The 5,304-nt window shown below is 53.8% G+C and overlaps 1 long non-coding RNA gene across 1 annotated transcript; it reads right to left on the bottom strand.

Moving 5' to 3' along the window:
- Window positions 1-965: 965 nt before the first annotated feature.
- LOC133267607 (uncharacterized) lies at window positions 966-4,658 on the bottom strand. The gene is made up of 2 exons (XR_009742811.1): window positions 4,517-4,658; window positions 966-1,553 (listed from the first exon to the last, which is right to left on the bottom strand). It is a non-coding gene; the product is annotated as an uncharacterized LOC133267607 (long non-coding RNA).
- Window positions 4,659-5,304: the final 646 nt, after the last annotated feature.

Below are 5,304 nucleotides of genomic sequence, written 5' to 3'. Positions count from 1 at the left end.
TTTTCTTTTTTTCTTACTTCTAAGTCCACCGTTTTCAGAGGTTTCAGCTGTTTCTTTGGATCTGGGAGTGTTGATAGGAGGGAAGCAAACACCAGGCAGCACTTAGAGCCACTCTGAAACACTGATCTGGGCGCAGGCTGTAATCCAGCCCCTTCAAACCCTACTTTTCCAGCCTCAGTTTGCTGCCCACACTCCCCTGCCTTGTCCTCACAGTCACCCAGGTGGAGCTGAACACAGGATGAAGCTGTTCTCCTGCAGACCTTGCACTGATGCACCAGGCAAAACCCAATGGGAGGTCTCAGCTCTAGAGCAAGTTCAGGCACCTGCATGTCCTGTGTGTGACGTGAGGGGCTCGGCTCAGGCTGGGCAGCATGCTGTGCTGCCTGGTCTCAGCACTGCCCACCAAGCCATGAGGAGGTTGACCATAGCTGCAGACAGCCTCCTGCACTTGGCACAGGGACCGATGCTTGCTCTTTTGATCAGGAAGGGCTGCACTCCTTCTGGAGCATCTCTCTAGCACATAGCTTCTCACTTAGGGGTCAGAATTGAGGCTTGACCTACTTAGGCAAGGGTCTGACATGCTTATTTCTGCTCCTCTCCAACCAGGAGAGCTGTGTAATCTGCATGTGAGACCCTTCCTAAGAGTCACCTCTGGTGCCACCAGCCTAGAATACCAGTCTTCTCTTTGCAGTCCAGCTGCTCTAACCAGCTCCCCTGCATAAACCAAGCAGGGTCACCACTGCAGGCACCACAAAAGCTCCCTGGAGGCAGAGAGCACCCCAGTGTGCTGGCAGTGCCCAGCCAAGAGGGGTTGTTTGCCCCCAGTGACACCCCACATCCAGAGGAGGTGGTTGGGAGATATGGTTTCTGACCATATGCTGTGATTAGTTATTTTTGGCTAACTTAGGCCAAAGAGGTTAAATGGAGCTGCAGCCCAGCAATAACTGCTGTACTTCCTATAAAGATGAAACAGAAAGATGTTTTTAATCAGAAACTGCAGAAGAAAGATGCTTCATGAGTAACCCAAGGGCTAACAAGCCCATCCATCAAGGCTGCGAGCTAATAATGTGGCTGAAAATCTCATCGTGGGACTTGGGGCAGGTCCCATATGAGTCATCTACCACGAGACAAGATGCTGTCATGCACTGGGCATCCAAACCGGTACACAGAAAAAGTGGCCCAGTGCTGCTGGCACTGATAGGGTCAGATACAGGGGAAACAGATACGGGCAGAAAGTGGCAGGGGCTGGAAGGTCTCAGCATCTCTGCAGTGCTCCAGGAGGACCAGAGATTTGGCTGAATCAGGACAAATTCAGCAGCTCAAGAGAATGAGCTTCTAAATGTGAGTGAAGTTACATCCCAAGTCCTTGATCTGCTCGTAAGATACCTGACATCTTTGAGGAGAGGGCTGGAGAACAAGGTATTTCTTTGGTGGGGCCATTGTCCGAGACCTTTTCCTGGTGCATGATCTTCAGCAGATGATGGTCAGTAGAAAAACCATGCTGCTGGAGATGCTCCGGGCACAGCTGGAGGTTCACCTCCTGTGAAACATCCCTGGGAACAAAGAGAATGAAAAGGATTTGGGGAAATCGTGGGATGTTCACTTAGGCAAACCAGTGCAGAGGCACCCATCTCTATGCAGAGCAGGCCTGGAGAACACTGCTGCTTGAAGCCGATGCAAAACCCTCCTAACTTGTCCCTGTGCTACCGGGAGCAAGTGCAGAATGTTTCTGCAACCAGAAAGCGCAGGGGTTTGGGATACCTGTGTGGAAGGTGATGCTGGGATAGAAGCATCAGGGAGTAGATCTGGACAGGGTACAAATAGCTGCTTCTTGCAGCAGCAGGTCCAGGAACTCCACAAGGAGCCAACATTTTGCCTTTGAGAACGAGGTGAAGGGAGAAGCAAATAAATCCTTTTTTCTCCGGCCAGGTGGTTTCCTTTTGACAAGTGGGTCAGGCAGGTCTGGTTTTACAGCCCCCCTGTGCCAGCCTCACGTGCCCATAACTCTGCTGTGGCAGATTACAGAAACAACTGCTCATTCTGCAAGGGAAGCCAGAGGCTAATTACAGTGAGGCGTGTAACTCGAATCTGGTGCTCGAAGAGCTCTCCAGGGTTAGCTTTCCATGCACTGCCCAGGTGCATCTCAGTGCCCTCTTTTACATGCACACATTTCCCTTTGCACATCCCAAGTGGCTTTCAACAGGAGCCACGGATCTCACCCAGCATCCCTCACCCAACTGTGCTGCATCCCACATCACTTGGGGCTCGCACATACTTGATAATGAGACCACAGGGGATCTGGAAATTGCTGATAACAGACAGGGGAAACTGTCCAGGTAATGAGGACACAAGGACTGATGTAGGAGGTGAGCAAGAAGGAGCTGCTCACAATGAAGCATCTCTAAGTGGCACCATGGCCCTCTCTGGTGCATCCCAACGAGGTCCAAAGCACAGCTCCTCACACAAAGGTGATCTCTGGAGCAGGGCATGAAGTAATGGTAAAGGATCAGTGGCTGGAAAGCAGCTGGGATGTTGCAGAGACTGGTCTGTAAGAGATGTTAAATGATGGCACGTCCATAAATGATGGGCATCAAGACGTGCCCCAGCCCAGCCTCCTCCCTCCTCCTCACCTGCTGTGACTCCCAGCCAGCTCTGCTGATCCTTGGCTGCATCTCTCCATGCTGGAGACACCCTTCATGTTGGAGATCCCAGATTGTTTCTTGGGATCTACAAGGATGCTGGAGAGGGGCTCTTCATCAGGGATTGGAGCGATAGGACAAGGGGTGATGGGTTCAAACTGAAACAGGGCAAGTTCAGGTTGGAGATAAGGAAAGAGTTCTTTCCTGTGGGGGTGGTGAGGCACTGGAATGGGTTGCCCAGGGAGGTTGTGAATGCTCCATCCCTGGCAGTGTTCAAGGACACGTTTGACAGAGCCTTGGGTGCCATGGTTTAGTGTGAGGTGTCCCTGCCCATGGCAGGGGGTTGGAACTGGATGAGCTTAAGGTCCTTTCCAACCCAAACTATTCTGTGATTCTGTGATTCTACGATCTGGGAGCTCCCTGTGCCAGCAATAAGGTCTCCTGAGCTCCAGTTCACAGACAGGCACAGAGAGATCCCTGTGCTGCGAGAGGGAGAAGAGTCCCACAGATTGCCCTGGAGCCGTGCTCCACAGCAGACCCCCGGTGAGCAGGGAATAACCGCAGGCATCGACACCAAACAGGACAATCAGCATCCCATGGCTGTTGCTGGCTCATCTGTCCAAGAAGAAGCCATCGGGGATGGTTCTGGGAGTCCTGCCCTTACTGTCTCCTCAGACCCATTCCCTGCCACGGCTCAGGACCGCGGCTCGAGGTGGAGCAGCAGGTGCTGGAAGGAGGGTTGTGACCAGTCTCACCCTCCAAGAAAAATACCAGCGCTGCTCAGCGAGGGGAAGGCGCGGGAGCAGGCTCTGCACGGGCGGATTTATGGGCCCCAGCAGGCTGGAAAGGATCCAGTGAACGTTTCAGCAAACCCAGCCTCCGTCAGAAGTTACAGAGTGATCGGTGCGAGTCCCGGCCAGCCCCACAGCTGCTGCCCCTCCGGAGCCAGCCCCCGGCAGCCGGTGAAGTCACCCTCGCACCTCGGGATGTGGGGATGGCGATGGGGTGGGAGCACCACAGGCACTGCTCTGGATGGGGCTCTGCAGCAGGGCAAGCATGGGCAGCAGCTGGGGGCTTGCAAGGTATCCCAGCACCTGGAGTTGCACTGGGGACCAGCATCACATCTGAAAGGATGGGGTATTTCTGGAGCTCAGTTCCTAGTATCTGAAGGGGGGTACAAGGATGTCGGAGAGGGACACTTCATCAGGGACTGTAGTGATAGGACAAGGGGTGATGGGTTCAGACTGAAACAGGGGAAGTTCAGGTTGGAGATAAGGCAGAAGTTCTTCCCTGTGAGGGTGCTGAGGCGCTGGCACAGGGTGCCCAGAGAAGCTGTGGCTGCCCCATCCCTGGCAGTGTTCAAGGCCAGGTTGGACACAGGGGCTTGGAGCAAGCTGCTCTAGTGGAAGGGGTCCCTGCCCATGGCAGGGGATTGGAAATGGATGAGCTTTGAGGTCCCTTCTAACCCAAACTGTTCTAAGAAGAGCAAGGGCTGATTTACAGAAGAAGGTGGTGACAGGTCTGTGTTGACCCCAGCATCCCCTTCCAGGTCCCAGCTCCTCAGAGGAGCCAATGTCACCCTCCAGCATCCCTGCAGCTGAGCAAGCCAAAATGCTGGGGATGTGGTGTCTTTGGGATAGAGATCAAGGGCAGAAACACATGAGCACAGTTTTTAGTACTGTGTTTCACATGCTGAGCTCTCAAAAGGTTGTGAAGAAGAGAGGACTCACAGCAGTTCCCTTGCATCCCCATGTTTCTCATGCAGGGCCAGATCCCCTGTGCAGGATCTACTCAGGTTGGTACCCAGCCCCACTCCATGCAGGACCCTGCCAGAGCCACTGCTCAGTCCTACTGCATCCCTCCCTCCATCCTCCTACCTGGAGCCATGCAGGACGTGTTGTTCATCTGGTGTCACCCCTGGGTCCTGCAGGAGCCGTGCAGAGGTGGCTGAGCCTGGGGGGTCCCAGTCTGGATCCCTCCGAGGTGAGGGTGCTCCCTGCTGTGGCTGCTCAAAGCTCCCAGCCCTATGTCCCAGCTGGAGCCACACACTTGTCCAACCTGCACCCCAGGGTGAGAGTCAGCACACCAATCCAGGGGCTTTTGGAGGTTTTATAGTGCCCTTTATCTTAACTCCAGAGCAGGCTGCACTCAGCCAGGCCAGCCCCTTTGGAAAGGGCTCACACTTCAGTTTCCAAGTGCATCCGTCCATTTTAGCCAAGTTTCCTAATGAACCACGGGTCATGGGATAGCACTTTGTGCCTCTGTGTGTCTCTTTCAGCCCTCTGAAAGCTTGCCCAGCTTCATCTGGGAGATTTTGGGGAGGAGGTTGGAGGATCTAAGACTTCACGGATGCCTGTAGGCTGCATGGGGATGTTCAGACCTTATTAACCATCAGAGGATCCCCACAGAGGCTGTTTCTCCAGGCCTTGGAGGAATATAGAAATAGCCAGGAAATCCAGGTCCAGTGTTTCTGCTGTTTTAAATGGCTTGCTCTTCACACAGGTTCCTCAAACTACTACTGCAGGTAGCCCTCCTTGAGCTTCTTGCTTTGGGAGCAGCAGACATTCAGGAGCCACCAGGAATGGAGATGCTTATGGACAGCTTCTGTGAAACATGGCACAGAAATGGTCCTTCCCTTTGCACAAGACCTGCTCCTGAGCCTCAC

This window comes from Pezoporus flaviventris, unplaced genomic scaffold (genome assembly GCF_033815535.1).
Source record: "Pezoporus flaviventris isolate CSIRO_AGI_PZ_B2104156 unplaced genomic scaffold, CSIRO_AGI_Pfla_v1 ptg000009l, whole genome shotgun sequence".
Lineage (NCBI taxonomy): Eukaryota > Metazoa > Chordata > Aves > Psittaciformes > Psittacidae > Pezoporus > Pezoporus flaviventris.
This window is presented reverse-complemented; position numbering and strand designations above follow the sequence as displayed.